This window comes from Phascolarctos cinereus, unplaced genomic scaffold, assembly GCF_003287225.1.
Source record: "Phascolarctos cinereus isolate Bilbo 61053 unplaced genomic scaffold, phaCin_HiC Scaffold_5;HRSCAF=322, whole genome shotgun sequence".
NCBI classification, from domain to species: domain Eukaryota; kingdom Metazoa; phylum Chordata; class Mammalia; order Diprotodontia; family Phascolarctidae; genus Phascolarctos; species Phascolarctos cinereus.
The window spans coordinates 258224241-258247282 of NW_027555958.1; the positions used below are offsets into that span (position 1 = coordinate 258224241).

A 23042-nucleotide genomic window follows, 5' to 3' on the forward strand; every position below is an offset into this window, starting at 1 on the left:
TTCCAGAAGCAGGCTTCCCAGGTTCTCATGTGGAAAGATGCTGCTATCCCAGGTGTTCTGTACATGTAAGGCTAACTATTTGTGCTTATCAACCCTATGCAACATGACTTCTGGCCCCAAAACTTTACTGAAACACTCTCTAAAGTCCCCATGAATTTTATTAGCACTTCTACACATTTGACTATTAAATATGCATACAAACCTCCAATGCCTCCCATGAGCTCCTCTTCAACCGTCAACTAGAATCTCTACCTAGATATCCCACTAGCTCCTTAAATTCAACATGTCCCAAACTGTGAAGCCAAGTCAGTAAGCACCTCCTATGTACCAGGTACTCCACTAAGCAAGCACCATTGACAGACAAAAATAAAACCAGTCCCTTCTTTCAGGAAGCTCAAAGTCTAATGGGAGAGACAATATGCAAGTAATTATGTACAAAAAAAGCTAATACAGTATAAATTGTAGATAATCACAAAAGAAAGGCATTAAAGGGGATTGGGAAAGGCTTCTTGAGGAAGGTGAAATTTTAACTAGGACTTAAAGAAAGCTTAGGGAATCTGGGAGACAAAGATGAGGAGGGAGAGAATTTGTATGTAGAACAGCCAGTGAAAATGAACAGTTAGAAGACGAGATATTCTTGTTGCACAGCAAGGAGGCCAGTGTCACAGGATCAGCAGAGTAAGTAGAGAAGATTCAAGTGTAAGAAGACTAAAAAGAGGGGAGAAAGGGAGGAACAGGCTATGAAGGGCCAAATAAGATTGTATTTTTGATCCTAGAGGTAATAGTGAACCATGCAGTTTATTGAGTATGAGGGTGGTATAGTCTGACCTTCACTTTTAGGAAGAAAAATTTGAGAACTGAATGGAGGATGGACTGGAGTGGGGAGAGACTTGAGGCAGGGAGATCAAACAGAAATCTATTGCAATAATTCAAGCATGAAGCAAAGACGCCTGCACCAGAGTACAGTGTCAGAGAAGAGAACAGATTAGATATGGGGAGTGCAGCAGAGAGCGAGATACCCAGTATGATAACTATGTTTCTAGCTTAGGTGAGTAGGAGGATTGTGGTGGCCTTGACAGTAATGGGCAAGTTAGGTATAGGGGAAGGTTTGAAGGCAAAGATAATGTGTTCAGTTTTGAATATGTTGTGTTTGAGGTATCTATGGGACATCCAGTTAAAGATAAACAAGCAGTTAGAAAAAGGAGACTGGAAGTCAAGAGGGAGGTTAGGGCTAGATAAATGGATCAGAGAAGCATCTACATAGAGATGATAATTAAATCCATGGGAGCCGATGAGATCACCAAGTGAAATACTGTAGAGGAAAAAGAGAAGAGGGCCCAGGATGACACTGGAGTTTAGAGAGTATGATATGGATGAAGCTCCAGCAGAGGAGACTGAAAAGAAGCAGGTAGAAGAACTAGGACAGAGAAGTGTCACAAAAACTTAGTGAGAAGAGGAAGACTCACAGCATTAAAGGCTGCAGAGCATAACCTCTAAGGGTCCTCCTCAGAAATGAATGAAGATTGAGGGAATATTTGGTAACTTTGGAGAGGGCAGTTTCAGTTGAATGACATATTACAGAGTTGTACTGCTGAGTTAAGAGAGTAAGAGGAACTGAACATCATCTGCACCCCCCCCCAATATGCTCCTTCTCTAAACTTCTCAACTTCTCTTAATGGATTCTCTATCGCCCCCCCAATCATCCCCCCCAATGTCTCAACAGACATCTTCAACATTTTGCTCCCTCATCCCATGTATCTTTTGCCAGTTCTCATCAATATTACCTCCACAATATCTCCCACACCCATTCTTTTTTTTAAATCAATTCACACAATCACTACTGTAGTTCACACATCTCCTCTGGATTATTGTAGTAGTTTCCTACTGGTTGGTCTTCTCACCTTCATTCGCTCCCCTCTCCAATCTGCCAAAGTTTTCAGTGACTACCTATAGCCTGACATTCATGGCCCTCCAAAATCTAGCTTACGTTGAACTTTCACACTATTTCCCTGTATCCACTCCTTTCTCCAGGCAAGCTGTTCCCCCAGATTTATCCTGAACTTGAAGGGCATTTTTACAAGCCTTTCCCTACGCCTTTTCTGGGAGCTTTCTCAGAGCCCGCCTCCAGCTAAACATGCTTTCTCCCTTTTCAGCTTTTCCTACATTTTTGGTTCTGCCTTTTACACACCCTCTTGCATTATACTTATTTGCGTACATGTATTAATTCCTATTGGATTGTAATCTCCTTAAGTGCAATGGTTGTATCCATTTTTGTATCCCCAGCTGCAGTTTCTCACACAGTGGGAGAACTAAAATGTTTAAACTTAATTCCCCGCCCCCATTTCTACGGCAAACATCGGAACCCACTCTAGTTCAAGCTGACCTGGAAACGGAAGTAAATAGTCACTGCTACTTCTGGGAGAACGTTTTCTGGAGGTCTTTCTACGTAGAAAAACTGAGCTGCCTCCTGCATAGGCCAGAGGTGAGAATGAGGAGTGGGTGTGGATGGTCTACTGTGCGGCTGAGCCGGGGAAGCATCGTTCTTATTCTCTGTAGGTAGCGGGAGAGAATCCTATGAGCCTAAAGTCAAAGGCTTCCAAGGAGAAGCTCAAGAAGGGGCCGAGAAAGGACTAAATCTGTGTGTCTCCATGGCAGTCCAGACATACCTCCCCCCTTCTTTTTTTCTCTTTAAGATCAGCTTCTTTGAGAACCTGGGCTTGCCGCTGAGGATTCTGGACGTTGTTCTGGGTGGGGTGGGTTGTAATTGGGGACTTCTGCGTGGGGACTTCTGGGACTTGTAGTCCAGGTAGGGCGAGTGCATACTAGGGCTGCCGCTTCAAAGGGTCTTCTTGGAATAAGAGGTGAGTACGGGCCTAGGGACCTCAAAACCACTGGGACTCCCCACATTTTACCCGTGGCACCAAAGGGATTAGTCCATCTTCTTTTGCATCATCAAAGATTAGAAATCCCACAGTGTCCTGTTACTTCAAGAAATGTTATTTTGGCATCCCAGCCCCTGCCTCCTTTCACCATTAGTCTCTTGGCTCTATGATCATTAACATATTTACAGAGTTGTGGGGTTACAAGATTGTGAAGAATCCTAGAATCCAAATTTTAGGGCTGAACTGGACTAAAAGATCATCTAGTCCAGACACTTATTAACATCTAAAAGAGGAAAGGAAAACAAGGAAAAGGGGAAGTGTTTCCTGAAAAAAGTGTTAGAACAAGAACCCACCCTCTCCAGAAACCTTGGGGCCTGACAGGGTTAGGTATCAGAATTAGGAATGGGGAATATGGTTTCTAGACTTTCTACTGACAAGGGTTCATTCTAGGCTCCTGTGGTTTGTTCCCATTCCTTATTGGAGCTTGAGGAAGTTTTAGAAATTCAAATATGAGTCACAGATCAATCAATCAACAAGGATTCATTAGTCTCCTGTTACATGCACTTTGTTAAGCCCTGTGGATACAAACACAAAAAGTAAAACAGTTCCTGCACTCAAGAATCTTATATTCTAATGGAGAATAGTGTTATATAAAATATATACAGAATATGTACAAAATTAATACAAGATAATTTTGTGAGGGAGTGCACTAGCAGTTGGGTTTCATGTAAAAGGTTGAGATGAATCTTGAAGGAGATCAGGGATTCTGGGGATTCCAAGAGACAGAGAGTGTATTGCAGGGATGGGAGACAGCCAATTTAAAGGCACTGGGGCCTGGAGATGGAGTGAAATGTGATGATAAGCTGTATCATGGAGTATGGAGTCAAATCTAAGAAATCTGGGAAGGCAGGAAAGCATCAGGTTGTAAAGAGCTTTAAATGTCAAACAAAGGATTTTATATTTGATCATGAAGGCAATAGGTAACCATTGGAATAAATTGAGGGAGGTGTTAGGTGGCATTATCAGACCTGCACTTTAATAAAATCATTTTGGCAGCTGTGTGGAGGGTGAATTGGAATAGGGAAAGACTTGAGTCAAAAAGGCTAAATAAATGGTAGGCTATTGGAGAAACCAAGATGAGAAATGAGTAAGACCTGAACTAGTGGAGGGTATGATATGTTGATGAGATAAAAACCACAGCTTCTGACTAGTTACATATATGGGGTAAGAGAGAGGGGGGATTCAAGAATAAAGCCAAAGTGGGAAACTTGGTTGCCTGGAAGGATAGTAGTGCCCTTGACATTAATAGGGCAATTGGAAAAAGGGTGGGGACTTTCTGGGGGGTCAGGGGGAGAGAAGATAGTGGGTTCTGTATTGGATAAATTGAGTGTGAGTTGCTTATGGGACATCTAGGTGGAAATGTCCAACAGGCAGATGTGTAACTGGAGCTCAGGAGAGATTTTAAGATTGGATATATAGATCTGAGAATCACCTGCATAGAAATAGTCATTAAACACATGGGCACTAGTGAGATTACCAAGATCATTTCCTACCCACAATCTTTCCTTACCTTCATCATCTCACCAGAAACTCATCATTCTACAAGATAAAATCAATTCAGAAACTCATACCTCCTAAGATAATTTCCCACTCTTACATTCCAGTAGAGATAGTGTCATATAAAATATATACAGAATATGTACAAAATTAATACGACATAGTTTTGTGAGGGCGTATACTTGCAGTTGGGCTTCATGTGAAAGGTTGAGATGAATCTTGAAGGAGATCAGGAATTCCAAGAGGCAGAGGTGAGAAGAAAGTACATTACGGACACGAGAGACAGCCAATTTAGAGCCCTTGGGGTCTAAAGATGGAGGGAAGTATGATGAACTTGTGTGACTTCATGAAGTTGCAAGACTTCATCATTCCCTGCCATCCTCCCCTTTCAGCTTCTTTTTATGTGTTGTCCCCCACATTAAATTTTGAGCTCCTTGAGGGCAGGAACTGTCTTAAACCTTTCTTTGTATTCCCAGCATAGGCACTACATATACATATATGTACATGTATGTGTATATGTATATATATGTAGGTATATGTATACACACATGTGTATTCTAACTGCTTTGTGCCCAAGACAGAAAGTATAAAGAGAAGGGAGAAGGGGGCCTAGGCCTTGGGGTATACCCACAGTCAGTGATCATGACAGGGATAATAAATTAGCAAAAGAAACTGAAGAGAGGTCAGAAAGGTAAAAGAATTAAGACATGCCATGAAGAGTCAGAGAGTAGAGAGTATCCAGAAGAGATTAGTCAGTATTGTCAAATATTGCAGAGGTCAAGGAGGATGCAGATTAAGAAAAGGCTAATAGATTTGGCAATTAGAAGATTGTTCATTAGTAACTTTGGAGAGAGCAGTTTCAATTGAGTTTGGAAGCCTGATCACAAAGAATTAAGAATAAAGGAAGAAATGAAGGCACCAGGTGAATAGATGGTCCTGAATAGAGCAAAATATACTCTAATGCCTTCCCTAAGATTTCTCACATTTTTTATGGTTTAAATAAAGCAAGGCTAAAGTACAAAAGGCAATTACGGGGCATACAAAAAGTAACAGTGGAATACTGCACTAATTAAAACTTGGTCAGTGATTGTCGTTTGAATTTAAACATCACCACCCATTTCACTGTGAAATTATTTTATAATGATAATCCTCTATGTATGTGTATATCTTAGAAATTTTCATATGTGCTATGTTATTTGATCTTGCAACAATTCTATAAGGAAGGGAACATTAAATATCAATATAGCTATTTTTATAGGTGAGAAAACTGAGGATACAAAGAGTGCAGTTATCTCCTCTTATCCCCTTCCAAGGGACTTCACAAATCTCTAGTGACATTCATTAGATAGATAGATATATTTTGCATAATGTTGCCCTGACAAATATTTTTACAATATTATCATTAGTGCATTATATATAACTAAACCTCAGCCAATGCTAACCCTTCTACTTAGATTCTTGAACCCATTCCTTTCCATCTTCTCTATGAACTTTCTCCTTCAATCATCCCTTTTCTCTCCCTAGTTTTCACCCTCTCCTTGTTATTCATCCTTGGACTTTAGGATAGAGAAACTTCTTGTTCATCCTTTGTTTTTCAAAGCAGACCTGTGACATCACTGTGATATCTTGCCTTGCACATGAATTGGATTTAAGTGAGGCAGAGTTGCACAGAGTTGTCATCCTGACTCTCTTCTTGAGTCACTGAAGTTCAGTGGCAGGACAAAAGTCAAGATGACTGATAATAACCCAAAATGCAATGGATGACTTTGGTGTCTTTGATGTCTGACTGAGCTGTAAATATTCCACACTTCCTGTTTTAGCTCCGTTCATGCCCATTAGAACAAATTGCTCTCATCTGCCCATTTTGCTGGGGAATGTCTTCCCGTGCTTGGGGTAGACATTCCCCCTCACTCACCAACAGGTTTGAAGCCCGTTGGTTACCCTCAACTTGGTTTAGCCTCTCTGCTGAGACAGTTTACCAGGGTATGAACAGCTTGTTTGGGCCATTTCCCAATTGATGAGCTTCCTCTCAACTTCTAGTTCTTTCCCCCAGAAAAGAGCTGCTATAAATACTTTTGTACATAAAGGTGCTTTTCCTTTTTTTTTTATCTCTTTTGGGATATGGACCTAGTAGTAGTATTGCTAGGTGAAAGGGGTATGCATGGTTTTATAGCCCTTTGGGCATAGTTCCAAATTGCCTTACAAAATGGTTGAATCAGTTTAGAACTCCACCAACAGTGCATTAAAGTTTTATTTTTTCCCACACACCCTCCAACATTTCTCACTTATTTTTTCTGTCCTATTAGCCAATCTAATAGGTATGAGGTAGTACCTCAGAATTATTTGAATTTGCATTTCTTCAGTCAATAGTGAGGATATTTTTTCATATGGCTGTAGATAGCTTTGATTACTTCATTTGAAAACCGATCATATCTTTTGATTATTTATAAATTGGGAAATGGATCTTATTTTTATAACTTGCACTCAGTTCTCTATATGTTTGAGAAATGAGGTCTTTATCAGAGAAACTTGCTTCAAAATTTTTTTCACGATTACTATTGCTATTTCCCTCCATCTTATTCCCCCCTTTTATTCTATTCTTTCTCTCCTTTCACCCTGTCCCTCCTTAAAAGTGTTTTGCTTCTAACTACCCTCTCCCCCAATCTGTCCTCATTTCTATCACCCCCTTCCCTTCTCTTATCTCTTTCCCCTCCTACTTTTCTATAGAGTAAATAAGATAGATTTCTGTACCCAATTGAGTGTGTATGTTATTTTCTCTTTGAGCAAGTTCTCATGAGAGTAAGGTTTACTCACACTTCCTCACCTCCTCCCTCTTCCTTTCCAAAGTAAAAGCTTTTTCTTGACTCTTTTATGCAAGATAATTTACCCCATTCTACCTCTCCCTTTCTCTTTCTCCAACTACATTCTTCTCTCACCCCTTAATTTTTTTTAGATATTATCCCTTCATATTCAACTCACACCTGTACCCTCTGTCTAAATATACTCCTAACTACCCTACTAATGAGAAAGGTCTTATGAGTTACAAATTTCTCTTCCCATGTAGGAATATAAACAGTTCAGCCTTATTAACTCCCTTATGATTTCCCTTTACTTTTTACCTTTTTATGCTTCTCTTAAGTCTTATATTTGAAAGTCAAATTTTCTATTCAACTTGGGTCTTTTCGTCAAGAATGCTTGAAAGTCCTCTATCTCATTGAATGTCTATTTTTTCCTGTGAAGGATTATACTCAGTTTTGCTGGATAGGTGATTCTTGGTTTTAATCCTAACCCCTTTGACCTCTGGATTATCATATTCCAAACCCTTCAGTCCTTTAATGCAGAAGCTGCTAAATCTTGTGTTCTCATGACTGTGACTCTACTGTACTTGAATTGTTTCTTTCTGGCTGCCTGCAATATTTTCTCCTTGACCTGAGAACTCTGGAATTTGGCTATAATATTTCTGGGAGTTTTCATTTAGGGATCTCTTTCAAAATCAGTGGATCCTTTCAATTTCTATTTTACCTTCTGTTTCTAGAATATCAGAGCAGTTTTCCTTGATAATTTCTTGAAATATGATGTCTAAGCTCTTTTTTTGATCATGGCTTTCAGGAAGTCCAATAATTCTTAGATCATGTCTCCTGCAACTGTTTTCCAGGTCAGTTGTTTTTCCAATGAGATAGTTCACATTGTATTCTATTTTTTTCATTCTTTTGGTTTTGTCTGATTGTTTCTTGATTTTTCATAAAGTCATTAACTTCCATTTTCTCCATTCAGTTTTTAAGGAATTATTTTCTTCAGTGAGCTTTTGGACATCCTTTTCCATTTGGCCAGTTCTGTTTTTTAAGGCATTCTTCTCCTCATTGGCTTTTTGGACCTCTTTTACTGTTTGCGCTAGTCTGTTTTTCAAGGTATTAATTTCTTCAGTATTTTTTTGTGTTTCCTTTGCCAAGCTGTTGACTCATTTTTCATGATTTTCTTGTATCACTCTCATTTCTTTCCCCAATTTTTCCTCTACCTCTCTTACTTGATTTTCAAAATCCTTTTTGAGCTCTTCCATTATCTGAGACCAATTCCTATTTTTCTTGGAGGCTTTGGATGTAGGAGCTTTTGATGTTGTTGTATTCTTCTGAGTATGTTTTGATTCCTTGTGAACATAATAACCTTCAGTAGTCAAGAGTTTTTTTCCCCATTGTTTGCTCATGTTCCCAGCCAACTACTTGACTTTTAAACACTTTGTTAAGGTAGGGCTCTGCTTCCAGTGTGAAGGGTGCCCTATCCCAAACTTCAGGGGTTTTGTGTAGCTGTTGTCAGAGATACTTCTAGGAACCTGTAAGTTTTCGGTTCTTCCAAGGTGGTATGACCTAAGAAGAGGTGCTTACTACTCTTCTGGCCTGCGCTCTGGTCTGTGAGTGACCACAAGCCCTCTTTTCTGCCCTAGAACTATGAGAAGGGTTCCTCCTGCACTGTGACTGCAAGCTCTGTTATGCTAGTGTTCCTCTTCACCCTAGTGCTCACTCCTGCCACCCAGGACTGCAACCCAGATTCAGGTATGGGCAAAGCAACAGAGTCCTGCCTCAGTGCTAGCAAAAAGATCCCTGTAATCTTCTGACCCCATTACTATTTGTGGGCTGAGAGCTGTGGAAGCAGCTGCTGCCCCTGCTGATTCAGTCACTCCCAAGGCCTGCTCCTGATTTGCTGGGGCCAGGGCTGTGCTCTGTGGCCTACTCTGGACTGAACTCCACTCTCACCCAGCTGCAACAGACCTTTCCTGCTTACCTTCTAAATTGTCTTTGGTGTCTATGGGCCGAGAGGTCTGGAGACCACCACTGCTGCCAGCAATTCAGTCACTCTGAGGCCTGCTCCGGGTTTGTTGGGGCCCAGTCTATGCTGACACAGCCTATGCTAGACTACATTCTTCTCTCACCCTGGTGCATCAAGACCTTTTCTGCTGACCTTCCAAGTCGTCTTGGGCTAGAAATTTGTTTCACTCCATCTTTTTGTGGGTTCTGCTGCTCTAGAATTTGTTTAGAGACATTTTTTAAAGGTATTTGGAGGGGTTTAGGGGAGAGTTCAGGTGAGTCTCTGGCTTCTTGACTCTGCCTCCTCCTTAGAGTACTTGAGGCCTGGTAGGCTTATGTACTTTGGGTAACTTAGTGGCTGAATGGGGCGCAACAGTTTTCTGAGACCCAAAAAACACCATCCAGTGATCTTATATGTATCACAGATATCTATCAGGTAGCTTTGAGGGGAAGAATGAACTTCCTGTAGTGGGCTCAGGTATAGGCTGGACCCCTTAGTTCCTCAGAATTCTCTGGAAATTACTGTAGTTCTAACTATATAAGGATCTTAGGAACTGCTTAGAAATGCTGCCTAGACATTTCAATGTTAGGAATTCCCCCTGACAGATGAAAGAAGTCAGAAGAAATTAATGAGTTATATTGTTGGGAGGAAAGTAAAAGAATTGAAAAGAGTGAAAAGAAGGACATTTGAAACCATCCTCAATATATAGTGGAAAGAATGTTGGACTGGGAGTTTGGTGACTTCTGTTTAGGAGAACTGCTTCTGCTACTAACTACCAAATCATTTTACATCTCCGTGTTTCTGCTTCTTCATCTGTAAAATGAAGAGGTTGGTCACTAAAATCCCTTCCAGCTTCATCTTTGTAGGCATTTCAGTGGTCATATAGTTCTCAATGTAATTAAATTCCATTCAACAAACATACAGTAAGTGTGTCAGGCCCTCTACTAGTCACAACAAAAATGAAATAGTCTGTGCCCTTAAGGACTTTACATTCAGTTTGGGTTGGTTGAGGGGAACTGGCAGATTAGTAAATACAAAATATATTTTTAAAAAACAATTGGGGAGGGGCCAGAGTGGTGAGCAGATCAGCAAAGGCCTCTTTATAAGTGGTGGCATGTGTGCAGAGCTTTGAATTCTAGGATGTGGAGGTAAGGACAGAATTCCAGGCTTCAAAGACAGCCTATACAAAGACACATATCAAGAAGTAGAATGGCATATTTAATGAGCAATTTAATTTTTATTTTATCCTCAGTTACACATAAACAAAAATTTTTAACATTTTTCTTTCTCTCTCTCTCTTTTTTTTTGGAGGCAATCAGAGCTAAGTGATTTGCCTAGGGTCACACAGCTAATACATGTATGAGGCTGGATTTGAAATCTGGTCCTTAGGACCCCGGAGCTGGTACTCTATCCACTGCCGCCACCTAGCTGCCCCAGCATTTGGATTTTTTTTGTTTGCTTTGTTTTCTTTTTTTTTAGGCAATTAGGGTTAAGTGCCCAGGATCACACAGCTAGTAAGTGTCCAATGTTCTGTCTGAGGTAAAATTTGAACTCAGGTCCTTTGGACTTCAAGGCCAATGCTGTATTCACTGTGCTACCTAGCTGCCCCCTCCAGCATTGTTTTTTAAAATTTTGAGTTCCAAATTCTCAGCCTTCCTTCCTCCACTTCCCCTACTTGAGAAGGTAAGCAATTTGATATAGTTTGTACATGTGCAGTCATACAAAACATTTCCGTATTAGCCTTGTTGCAAAAAACCCCCAATAATAATAAAGCTTTAAAAGTATACTTCAATATGTATTCAGACTCCATCAGTTTTTTTCTTTTTAGGTTATCCACCTAAAAAAACTGATGGAGTCTGAATTTTTCATCCTAAATCCTTCAGAATTGTCTTGGAGATTAGCTAAATCATTCATAGTTGATTATCATACAATACTACTGTTACTGTGTATAGTGTTCTCCTGGTTCTGCTCATTTTACTTTGCTCACATAAATCTTAAGTTTATATTTTCTTCCATCTATCTCTAAAACTGTTGTTTTTTTTTTTCCCCAAGTGATGATTTTCCCCCTTTTCTGCTGTAATCACAGTATTGTGTTCTTTCAGTTACCTTAATACTTTTTTAAGGTAGCCTTGTTCCCACTGGCTCTCCTTGTTTTCCTTTAGGGTTTTGTTTATTATTTCCTCTATCCTGCTTTTATCTGTTATATATTTTCATCTATTCTTTTTTCTTCTCAGTCAGTTAGATTTCCCTTCCTCTCCTCCCCTTTAGCTAGTCCTGTTCATTAGGGTTTTGTTGGTTTTTTTAGTTTAATTTTTTGTGCCCCTTTTGGAAAGAAAGCATTTCTTTCACTCTTCCTTATCCATCTTCTCTTTCTGTTTTCTCTAGACCCTAGTTCTTTTGTTCATGACTCCTATTATCGTATGGTCTCTTACTTTTCTCTGTATTCTTCATATAATCAAAATTTCTAAGGCATTTTTTTCTAAGCTCTGCCCTCTTGGCACTTCTTTCTACTACCTTATAGGGCTTATGCCATGGATTCCCTTTTTCCATTGTACTTTTCTCAGAACAGTGCCAATTATTGCTGGTGTCAAAGAGGATTCTGCCCCATGGTAATGTACCTCCCTACCCATACTGATCTATTGCTTCTTCTTGTTATTTTCCTACATTTTTTTGGAAATCTTATTCTTGGGTCCGTGGTCCGCCGTTCCTCCAGTTATCCCAGTTGACAGCTCCTGCCAGTTGTCCCCCGAAGTTCCAATTCCCCACTGCCTTCACAAATAGACTGTTCAGGCACCAAAACTCCTAGATGTCATACAATGTAAAGTCTTCATTTCCCTTTACCTGTGGGAGCATTCATCAGTGGAACTCTCCCACTTCCAAAGTACGACCTCCTTTTCAGTCTTTCTGTGCTCTTCCTCACCCACTCCTCTGTAGGTTCAGTTTATTTCAAGGTCTTTGAGATTTCTTCTTCCTGGAATCTTTTGGGTTTTCAGTCTTTTTTACTCTCTCATTTTTCTTATTGCTTACTTCTGACTTCCTTAGTTTTTGATCAGCATAACATAGGTCTGTAGTTAAGATAAGGGTCTCTAAGCAGCAGGTAGAGGTGGTCCAGCTTCCTATCCATGCAAGGTGAGTGTCAAAAAATGCAACAAAGTCCTCTCACAATTCCCACAAGTGAATAAAATTTTCTCACAGGACAGAAATGGGACTAGACCCATAATTGAATAAAAAGAGATCTATTTGCTCTCCCCCTCCCATCTTGGAAAGTCCCTAATCTTTCCTCCAAGTAGAAATCAGATTACCTAATGTTGTATCCTAGTTAATTATTCCTTATTTGATTAATTGGTCTTTAATGTATAAAAATCTGTCTCCCTCTGTATTTGGAGTCCAGCCCTAAGTTGAGGAAGGGGCCTGGTCCTAATTTGTTAAGCAATTGGCAAGTATTGTTTAATAAATTGATAGGCTCAGAAGCTCAAAGCTTTGTTTCCTCATTCATTTCTTTTACCAGCTGTACCTCTGGCATCCTCCCTTCCCAAAAAGTCCTGCATCAGCTCCAGTAGTGTCCTCAATTTTCTGAGGAAGAAATCCAAGCTATCAGTAGCCATATGAAAAAATATAATAAGCCACTAATAATTACAAATTCAAACTGAAACAGCTCTGAGGTTCCACCTCATACCATCAGATTGCAAAGATAACAAAAAAAGGAAAATGACAGATGCTAAATGGGAATTGGGAACACAGGTACATTAATATACTGTTGATGGAACTATGAACTTGCCTGACCATTCCGGAAAACAATTTGGAATCAAAAGCAATTAAATTGTGCACACCCCTTGACTGAGTAATACCACAAAGAGATCAGAGAAGGAGAAAAGGAACCCATATGTACAAAGATATTTATAGCAACTTTTTTTTTTTTGCGGTGGCAAAGAATTGGAAACTGAGGAGGTACCCCTCAATTGGGGAATGGCTGAACAAGTTCTGATATGTGAATGTGATAGAATACTATTGTGCTATTTTTATATTATTATTATATATTATAATTAAGGGAATGATTTCAGAAAAATCCAAGAAGATACTAAATACAAAGTGAGTAGGTCCAAGAGAATAATCTATACAATAAAAGTAATTTATGCAGGTACCATGTTATAAAGAACTTTGCTTGATTTTTTTTGTGGAGAGGAGGTTAGGCAGTTGGGGTTAAGTGACTTGCCCAGGGTCACACAGCTAGTTAAGTGCCAAGTGTTTGGTCTGAGGTTGGATTTGAACTCAGGTTCTCCTGACTTCAGGGCTGGTGGTCTATGCACTGCGCCACCTAGCTGCCCCTTATAAAGACAACTTTGAAAGACTTTGAACTGTGATCAGCACAATGACCAACCACAATTCCAGGGGACTCATGATAAAATATATCACCTACTTTTAGGTAGAGAAATATAGACTCTGATTAGAAGGGGTTGGGGTGGGAGTGGACCTGGCCAATGCAGGAATTTCTTTTACTTGGATGTACATATTTGTAGTAGGTTTTTTTCTTGCTTTCTCAATGAGGGGGCCTAAGGGGTAGGGGGAAGGTAGGAGGAAGAGAATTTGGACCTGAAAATTAAATAAACTTTAAAAAAAAAAAGGAACATAAACATCTTTAGAACAGAAGCCATGTTGTTGTTGTTTTCCTTTATTTTTGTATACCTAACACTTAGCACAGTGCCTGAAACATAGTTGGTAAACGTTTGTTGATGTATCTCAAGAATTTGATGCAAAGATTTTTTTTTCTGTTTGACTGCTGCTTTTCTTATCCTACATGAATTAATTTTGTTTATGCAGAAGATTTTCTGTTTCATATAATCACATATTTTATGTTTTGTTATTACCTCTGGCCTTTGTTTGGTTAAGAATACCTCTTCTACCAATAGCTATGAAAGGTATCCAATCTGCTTCCCTTCTAACTTGTTATAGTATAGTCTTTAATATTGAACAAGACAGAGGTGTCAAATACCAGAATCAGATTAAAATGTAATTGGGAAATATTTAGCAAAATAAATAAAAATACAATACAAAATAGATAATGTTAATTTGTAGTTTCCAAATCAATATGCAGCTCTTTGAAGGATTATATTTGAGTCTGACAACCCTGGTGTAAAATATTAGTCTAAGCCTGATTTCTACCAGACTGCTTTCCCATTTTCCCAGCACTTCTTATCAAATAGTTCTTTGCTAAGTAATTTATAGTGGGTTTTTTTTTGTTTATGAATCACTGGATTATTGAATTTCGTTATTAAATTTTTTTTTTAAGAATAGCAGAGAAATTTGGTATTTTTGTAGGCAGGAGGGAGGGAACCAGTTAGAGAAAGACAGTGAGAAAGATGAAAGTAGAGGTAATCTTCTGGAGAATATGGGAGGGGATGAGATCATGGTAGAGGGCTTGGCAGTGGAAGAAGGCAACCTTTTCAATCAATGATTATAGCGAAGGAGGAGATAGTGTTTGAAATGAGGAGAAAAGGGAACTCCTGATAAATGGCTTCAATTTTGGGGTGAAATAAAAGTCAAGGTCCTTAGCTAAAAGTGTATCAGGAGGAAGTGTTTTGTAGACAAAGAAGAGAAAGTTTGGAACAGCTGCTGAGTTGAGTGGGATAAAGAATTGGTTAGGAAATGGTAGAAGGATTGTGGATTTCCTTACAGAAATGAGGAACCAATTGAAATTAAATAACAAATTTGTAGTTTACTGAGGCAACATGGTTTCATGACTTCCTTTAGTTCCATTAAGTAGCATTCAAGTAGATGCAGAAGCATATGGTGATGGTAATCTAGATTTGGAATTTAGCAAGGCATAAGCTGCCATTGAACAAGGGAAAAGTGGATTCAAGAGTAGAAGATAGAACTTGTTTATTAACAAGGTATCATAATTAGGAAAGGAAAAAAAGGGTAGCCATTATGAAATGAGTTATAGCCTGAGAAAGAAGTGATGAAGGGTCAAGAGATTAGGAAAAAAACAATGGAATTAGAGGTAGTATGATACAGGGAAAGATGAAACAGTGAAAGATTATGGTCAGGTAAGGGAATTTCAGAGTTTTTGAACATGGAAGTGAAACATTTATGGGTGATGGTAAGTTCAAGGGTATGACTATACAATTGAGATGAAATAGTAGTTATGGGAGTTGTGTAGATTGAGAAACTGGGAAGTTAGGGTATTTGAGACAACATTAGCATGTATGTTGAAGTCCCCCAGTATGATGGCAAAAGTCAAGGAGGAAAGACTATAAGCCAAGCACTAAACTCATTGAGACAGCTGGGAGAATGTCCTGGGAGCTGGTAGATAATGGCCACCATGATTTTGATTGGAATAGACTGAACTTTAAAAGAAAGAGGTTTCTGATTTATTATAGTAGAGGTATATTGGTATAGAGGTGTTGTCGGGAAATGGCATTGAAGAAAAAGGAGTATTCTGACTCCCTCACCAGGACCAGTGAGTTGAGGGGAATGAGTGAAAATGCAACTAGTACTGGGAAGAATAGCCAGAGAAGCAGTATCATCTGGGGAGTGCCAGAACTGAGTGTCAGAAGATAGAAGGAGAAAGGAGATGAAAGGAAGTTTCTTAAGTATGGAGAAGGAATTCAAGAGGGCACGGTAGAAAAAGGAGGACAGAAATGGAGTGTGACATGGTGGGGGTAGTGTTTGGGGTAAATGGGCATGATTTGATGATCAGCTGGAGTTGGAAAGGATTGTTTGTCCTTAGCAGTGGGGAACTTGGTATCATTAGGGAGAATAAGAGTATTTGAACCATTGGGAAATAAGTCTACTATCAGTTTGGAAGAGAGAAGGTCTAAATCAAAACAACTCTGAGGTGTCACATCACAACTATCATATTGGCGAACGTGACAAAACAGGAAAATGATAAATGTTGGAGAAGATGTGGGAAAATTGGAACACTTGATTGTTGGTGGAGTTGTGAACTGATTTAACCGTCCTGGAGAGCAATTTGGAACTATTCCCAAAGGGCTATGAAACTATGCATACCCTTGGACCCAGCAATACCACTTCTGGGTTTGTATCCCAAAGAGATCATACAAATGGGAAAAGCATCCACATGTACAAAAATATTTATTGCAGCTCTTTTTGTGGTGGCAGAAATTGAGGGGACACCCATCATTTGGGGAATGGCTATGTGGTATATGAATGTAATGGAATACTATTGTGCTGTAAGAAATGATAAGCAGGCGGACTTCAGAAAAACCTAGAAAGACTTATATGAACTGATGCTTAGTGAAGTGAGCAGAATCAGGAGAACATTGTACTAGTAACAGCCACATTATGTGATGATTAACTTTGATAGACTTATCTCTTCTTAGCAATGCAAGGATCTAAGACATCTCCAAAAGACTCATGAGATGGAAAATGCCGTCCATATCCAGAAAAAGAACTATGGAGTCTGAATGCAGGTCAAAGCATATTATTTGCTCTCTCTCTCTCTCTCTCTCTCTTTTTTTTGTTTGTTTCTTTCTCGTGTTTTCTCCCATTGGTTCTAATTCTTTACAACAGGACTAATTTCAAAATAGGTTTAAAATGAATGTGTAAACTGAGCCTATGTCAATTTACGGGCTATCTTGGGGTGAAGAGAAGGGAGAGATGGGGAGAAAATTTGGAAATCAAAATCTTGTGGAGGTGAATATTGAAAACTAAAAATAAACAAATAAATTTGTTTTTAAAAAAAGAGAGAGGAGAGGTTTACTGCTGAAGGCTGGGTCTACCCAGCATGCAGGCAAGGTATACTGTGGGGCCAGAATTGATAGAATTTAACAACTGATTAGATATAGGAGGTTAAGTTGATGGAACAGTCAAAGATTACTCCAAGGTCATGAACTTGAGTAACTGAGAAAGATGGTAGTATGGTCAATAGAAATAGGAAAGTTGAGAGAAATAGATAATTTTGAGGTAAATGATGAGGTGTAAGTAGGAATGGCCGTCAGGTAGTTTGACTTCAATTCCCACAACTCCAGGGAATAATTGTAGCTGGATAATTCCAGAGCATGGGCCTGGCCTGCCCCACCATTCAAGGAAGGAGGGAAGCACCATTCCATCAGTCTTCTGAACTGGCTTGCTTGCCTTTTGGAAAGGACAGAAACACCATTCAGTCGTGCTTATTCCACCAGAAAGAAAGAAAAGTTATTCTATTGTGCTCCCTCTGCCAGGCTCTTGGACTGGCCTGCCTTCCTGGCAAAGAGAAAAATATCATTCCATCAAACTCCATCTGCAGATAATCTGTCTAAACTGTCTGCCTGAGAAGTGCCATTCTACTGAGCTCCCCTCACTAACCCCCTCATCTGAGCCTGCCCCACTCTCTCCACCCTACCCTACCCTTCCATCTATACTGTGAGTCCTGTGAGGACTATACACAGAGGCCAAACCTCTAGGGATATTGATAACTTAGTTGAACTCATTCTTCAGTGTTAATTTAATAGACTCCTACCCTGCCATACCCTACCCATTCCAATGATTTTGAGCTCCTCAGCTATCATTATTTAAACTCTATCTCATTCCATCTCATCTTCTCCAGCGGATTGTTCCCTCTATAATTCGTACTCCTTCTCTTATCTTCAGTCTCTCACTGTCTCCTTGCTGTTTCCTTACAGCCTACAAACATGCCTATATATTCCCCATCCTCAAAAAAACCCTCATTTGATTTGCCCTTCCCCACTAACTGTTATTCCATCTCCCTCCTCCCTTTAGTGTCAGTGCCTCTATTTCTGGCTTCCAACTTTATCTGAAACTGTTCTTTCCAGAGTTAACAGTGATCTCTTAATTGCCAAATTTAATAGCCTTTTCTTAGTCCCCTTCCTTCATGATCTCTTTGTAGCCTTTGACACTATTGATCACTCTCTTCAGTCTTTATCCAGATTGCTTCCACTAATAGTAGGTATCCCCCTTTTCTGGTCCCTTTTCTTATCTCCCTTTATACTGTTGTGTTTGGTGATCTCATCAACTCTCACAGCTGTACCTATCATGTCTATGCAGATGATTCTTAGATCTTTTCTAGCCCTAACTCTTCTCCTGACCTTCAGACTTGCATATCCAGCTGACTGACTTCTCAAACTGGATATGCTGTAGACAACTAAAACTCAGCATATCCAAAACAACTCATTACCATTTCCCCAAAACCCTCCGTTCTTCCTGACTTCCTTCTTATTATCAAGGGCACCAGAGAGAGAAGGCATTTGAGGCCTGAAGTCTAGTGTCAGAAGCAGAGCCAGGACAGGAATGATCTTATCAGCTCCCATGGATTCAATTATCATCCTACAGATGGCTCTCAAATCTATCCAGCCCTAACCTCTCTCCTGACCTCTAGACTCACATCTCTGCCAATTGGATATCTTAAACTGGATGTCCTGTAGACAACTAAAACCCAACATGTCTAAAATTGAACTCATTTACTTTCCCTCTAAGCCTTCCCCTTTTCCTTAACTTCCCTACTACTATCGAGGGTGCCATCATCTAAGTGTCAGCCTTAATTCTTCACCTTCTCTCTCACTCCCCCCCCATCTGCCACATCAAATCTGTTGACAAGTCCTGACAGTTTTACATTTGTAACGTCTCTTGCACATACCCCCTTCTCTCTTCTGACATTGACACTACCCTGTAACACGCATTACCTCATACTTATACTATTGCAGAAACCTAGTTGGTCTCCTTGCCTCAAGGCTTTTTCGCCTCTAATCCATTCTCTACTCAGCTATCAAATTGATTTTTCTTAAAGCACAGATCTGATTGTGTTTCTCCCCTACTCAATAAACTCCAGTGGCTTTTTAGTATTCCCAGCATCAAATATAAAATCCTCTGATACTCAGATCCCTTCATAACCAGTTTTCTTCCTACTTTCCAGTCTTTTATGTCAGATTCTCCATCTCCCACGTACTCTGCAATTCAATGACACTGGCTTTTTTTCTGTTCCTTGAACAAGACACTTCCATCTTCCAACTCTGTACATTTTCACTGGCTTTCTCCTATGCTTATAGAATTCTCTCTGTCTTCATCTTGACCTCCTGGCTTCCCTGGCTTGTTTAAGGTACCAGCTAAAGCCCCAGTTGCTCAGGAAGCTTTTCCTTATTTTTTTTTTAATTCTAGTGCCTTCCCTGTCTGTTCTTATTTCTAATTAATCCTGCATTTAGATTCTTTGTACGTAGTTGTTTTAAGTGTTTTATCTCCTTTTAAACTGTGAGCTTCTTGAGAGCAGGAACTATTTTGCTTTTCTTTGTATTCTCAGTAGTTAGGTAGTACTTGGCACACTGTAAGTACTTGCTGACCTAACTATTTTGTAGGGAGATTTAGGGGAGTCATCTTCATAGAGATGATAATTGAAGCCATGGCAATTGATGAGAAAAGAAAAGTGAACTGAATGGAGAAGCTTAAAGGACATGTAGCTTCAGGCCAACATGAGGATAACTGGGAAGGAGTGGTGAGACAGATAGGAGAACTAAGAGACAAAAAAAAAATGTCACAGAAGCCAGAGGGTAGAGAATATTAAGAAAGAGGTGATATCAAATATGTCAAACTGCAGAAAGGGAAAAATAAAGAATTGAGACCAAGAGCAATTTATTAGATTTGGTCTTTAAGAGAACAATTTAAGTTAACTGTTAGGCATAGAAGTCAAGTTCCTAGGGATTGAGGATTGAGTTGGTGGGAAAATAGTAGAAACAATAAATATAAACTATTCTTTCTGGAAATTTAGCAATGAATAGTTAAGAGACTTAAGGTAACAGCTTAAGCAGGGTGGCATGTTCAAGAAAAAAAAATTTGTAAAGGTTAGAGGAAACCTTAGCATGTTAAGTAGGCAGTAAGGAAGAACCAGTAATGCAAGAGAATGATGAGAGAAGGGTAGTAGTCCATGGAGGTATATGAGATCAGATGCACAAGTGGAAGGTTTAGCTTTGGCTAGGAGGACAGCCATTTTATCTTCTAAGTAAGGGAGAGGACAAGTGAGAATATAGGGTGGTTGTTGTTGTTTTTTCCGGTAAAGAAGATATTACCTCCAGAAAGATGGCATCAGTCTTTTTGTAAAGGAGGAGGTTTTGCCAGTGAGATTCTCTCCTTAAGGGGAGTATTTAATTTTTCTTTTTGTGTCCCCATCACCTAGCATAGTGCTTGAAACATACTAAGTGCTTAAGTGATGTTTGTTGAGGTGTGTGGGTGGTACAGAGGATCTGGTGCAGTGGATCTAGAACACAGGATCTGGAACTGAGAAAACCTGAGTTAAAATCTAGTGTCAGACATTAGCTGTGTGACCCTGGACAAGTCACTTAACCACTGCCTCAATTTCCTCTTCTATAAAATGAAACTATTTGTAAACCTTAAAGCGCTATGTATGCTATGATTAATTCTAGTAGTATAAGTATTAGTTGATTTATAGAGGTGAGGTCATTTACTGAGAGAGGAGAAATGTGAGCTGTTATTGCCATTTGTGGGAAAGAGAATGCTAGGAATAACTGATATGAGAATGTGATGGATTTGGCTGGGTACAAATCAAAGTATTGCCTTGAGGCAATGAGGACCTCAATTAGATAGCATGAATTTGTAGTGGACCCAGTCAGCATTGTTTTGAAATTACCTCTAGCATCACTTGGCAATAGAAGCAGAAAAGGCAAATTATGGGGCTAAATGAAGGTTGGAGGTTTGTAGGGGCAAGAACAAGGGATTCACGGATGGATAAAATTACGAGAGAGAGAGAGAGAGAGAGAGAGAGAGAGAGAGAGAGAGAGAGAGAGAGAGAAAGAGAGAGAGAGAGAGAGAGAGAGAGAGAGAGAGAGAATAAGGACTGTAAATTGAGGAAATGGAAACCAAGAGAAGGGTAATTGAATAGGCAGATAAAATGGAATTGGGAGCCTGGAGGCTTTCACAAGTTTAAATAGCAATTTTAAAAATCAGAATTTTAGACTTCACAAATCATGGAAGTGGAATAATTTTGGGTAGTTGTAAATTACGTGATTTTATTCCTCCTAGGAGTACGTAAGGTAGAGTTGATGAACTTGGGGACCAGGATGTTAGAAAGGTAGGTTATCATAAATATTGAAGTCATTAAGTATAACAATAAATAATTTCAAAATTAGCATGTGTTTATATGTATGTGTGTATATATACTTGTGTGGGGCAGCTAAGTGGCACAGTGGATAGGGCATTGGGGTCAGGAAGACCTGAGTTCAAATTTGACCTCAGATACTTACTAGCTATGTGACCTAAGTCACTTAACCCTGTTTGCCACAGTTTCCTCATCTGTTAAATGAGCTGGAGAAGGAAATGACAAACCATTCCATTATCTTTGCCAAGAAAACCCCAAAAGTGGTCACAGTGTCAGACCATAACTGAAAATAATTAAACAACATACACATGTGTGTCTATAAAAATTTCAATTCTTTCTGCTTAAATGATGAAAAGGAAGCTTTTAAGCCAGATGCTGAAGTAGTTGAGGAAGCTGGAAGGTGTTTTTAACGTCAGCAGATGATAGGAACTTGACCAAGTGATATAATTGCACAGTGTGAAGTTCAGAGGAAGACAGGTTGTTGAATGAAAGAGGATCTAGTGAAAGAGTCAGAAAGAGGATTTAGACCTGGCTGTGTGAACTAAAGGACATGAGAGGACTCGTCAATAAGGCTGTCACAGAATGTGCTTTTTTACAGGAAAAACCAGATTTCAATTAGTATTTACTTGTACCTTTATTGAATTGTAGTTTATAGGTGTTGTATATAAATTTTTTGCCCTTTGAAGTCTTTTAAAATGAGCTATGATGGATTTTATGAACCTTTGTGTATACTTGAGGGGGGAATTGTATATTTCTTTCTTTTTCATTAAGTTCTAGTCATCCTGTTTATGTTCATGTTCTTATTTATATTTCTCTCTTTGATTTATCTTTATGATAGGAGGCTGTTAAATCTACTATTATTAATTTTCTATTTCTTCTGAAAGATCTTTCCTGATATATGATTTGCTGTATTATTTGGTATACACATATTCAAAATTGGTATTCCTTTATTATGGTATCTCTTAGTATGATATTATATCCTTGTTTATCTTTCAGTGATGTATTATTAGAATTTAATTTTGTCAAGTATCATCTTTGCAACTCCAGGTTTTCTTGAGTCATCATGAGCTGATCTTCATTTTATATTTTTGTATTTTTTTTAAATGAAATATCAGAGATGATGTTTTGAGATTCCATTAATCCTTTCCATTTTTTCCCCAATTTTTTTCTTTTTATGAGGGAATTCAAATCTCCTTTGGTGGAGTCTCCATGGATTTAAACCATCTCCAAAAATTGGATCAGAACACAGTGGACATTGTTGGTACCATACTGTCATAGTTAAGGCACATATCCTCCATCCTTTTAAGAATTAGTAAATTTCAAAAGTGTACATTGACATTTATTGTCCATCAAAATTACACTATAAGGTAGTTTTGCTGTTTTCAGAGATTGAACTTTGTTGAGGTGCTTGGGGAGGTATCTTAGGGAGGTATTTGTCAAAACAAAAATTTTTTTAAATGCGTACAGTGGCTACTACACTTTTTGAGAGATGATGACAAGCTGCAACCCAGTGATGGTATAATTTTATAGCCAGGCCTCATGAGGATCAGTTGAAAATACTGGGAATTTTTTACTAAAAGAAGAAAAAATCTAGGGGAACTTAAATGCAATCTTCAAATATTTTAAAGGCTCTGTGAAAGGGGAGAATTAAATTTATTCTCTGTGGATCCACAAGTTAGAACTAGGTATAATGAGTGGGAGAAAAATTTCAGCTTATGAGTAAGGAAAAGTTTACTGATAATTAA

General features: G+C 39.0%; 1 protein-coding gene across 3 annotated transcripts in view; it reads left to right on the forward strand.

Moving 5' to 3' along the window:
• The first annotated feature begins 2376 nt into the window (after positions 1-2376).
• ZNF396 (zinc finger protein 396) overlaps positions 2377-23042 on the forward strand; it is a 35173-nt gene continuing 14507 nt past the window's right edge. The window contains exons 1-2 of one of the 3 annotated variants that reach the window (XM_078155740.1): positions 2408-2482; positions 21222-21270. The gene's annotated coding sequence lies outside the window, so the exon portion shown is untranslated. Of the gene's footprint in view, positions 2483-2763; positions 2862-21221; positions 21271-23042 lie in introns of those variants that run through there. The other 2 variants (XM_020966405.2, XM_078155741.1) reach the window with 2 other exon arrangements.